A 1,125-nucleotide genomic window follows, 5' to 3' on the forward strand; every position below is an offset into this window, starting at 1 on the left:
ATGAGGTGCTGGATGCCAAGGGGATTCAGTTGGCTTATCGCCACCTCGAAACGATCCAACGCACGGACGATAATTTTGGGTATCGGGAACCACAAGCGACAGCGCACTACGAATGTTTCGTAGCAAGTAAAGTAACCCTCCGGGGGACTACTAGCGCGCTCTCCTTGACAAGGAACCCGGAACTCCACCGCATCCGAAATCTGATAGAACGACCGCATGATCTCGAGGAATTCACTAGTACTCCTACTCGGTGCACCTTCCTCGACCGGGCGACGGTTCATGACCGGGAATGACTTCTCTTTGGGAAGCGTGATCGAACCATAACACGCCATCCACCATGCCTCGTTCTCGGCCGTAGTACTCCTACTCGGTGCACCTTCCTCGACCGGGCGACGGTTCATGACCGGGAATGACTTCTCTTTGGGAAGCGTGATCGAACCATAACACGCCATCCACCATGCCTCGTTCTCGGCCGGGTCTACCGAATGAGGAACAAATTCTATCTTTGGCACAAGGAACTGTTCAGAAACGTTCGCGGGCGAGGATCCTTTCTCCGAACTCCTTTTCTTACTCGACATTTCGTGTTTTCTTTTTAAGAATCAAGAAGGAAATGATAGAGAGAAAGAAAAAAGAAGAAGAAAATTTTTCAAGAAACCTCTCTATGAAAATGAGTAAGTGTAAAGGTTGTGAAGAAGTTATCTCCCTTCTTATAGGCATGAGAAATTACTATTTACTTGCGGATTTTCGGACACAAACTTCGCCCAAATACACCAATCTCGTCTGAACTCGCCATACCATACGTTGGAATCTCACTAGAAATCCACGATCCTAACGAGCTGGGGGGCTAAGTGTTGGGGTAAAAAACGGTTACGACGAAATTAATATCCAAATATCCGCAAAATACGAATATGTCTTTCCGCAACAAATCATGCTCGGTCAAGAGAACGTCGCAACGTATGTTCCCGAGATAAAGCTTCGTTCGAATTCAAACATAAGCCATCGGAAACATACCCAAACCAGTTACGGATAGGTCCGAGTATGACGATCGGAACACGGACGAACCAAGCTCGGTCATTACGCAACTACCGCACATGCACGCTGTCCGGTCGCTACGTAGCGACCGAG

At 48.2% G+C, this 1,125-nt stretch overlaps 1 protein-coding gene across 1 annotated transcript in view; it reads left to right on the forward strand.

Moving 5' to 3' along the window:
• LOC106308642 overlaps positions 1–1,125 on the forward strand; it is a 59,773-nt gene that overhangs the window by 23,608 nt on the left and 35,040 nt on the right. The window lies entirely within an intron of this gene.

This window comes from Brassica oleracea, chromosome C8 (assembly GCF_000695525.1).
Source record: "Brassica oleracea var. oleracea cultivar TO1000 chromosome C8, BOL, whole genome shotgun sequence".
Lineage (NCBI taxonomy): Eukaryota > Viridiplantae > Streptophyta > Magnoliopsida > Brassicales > Brassicaceae > Brassica > Brassica oleracea.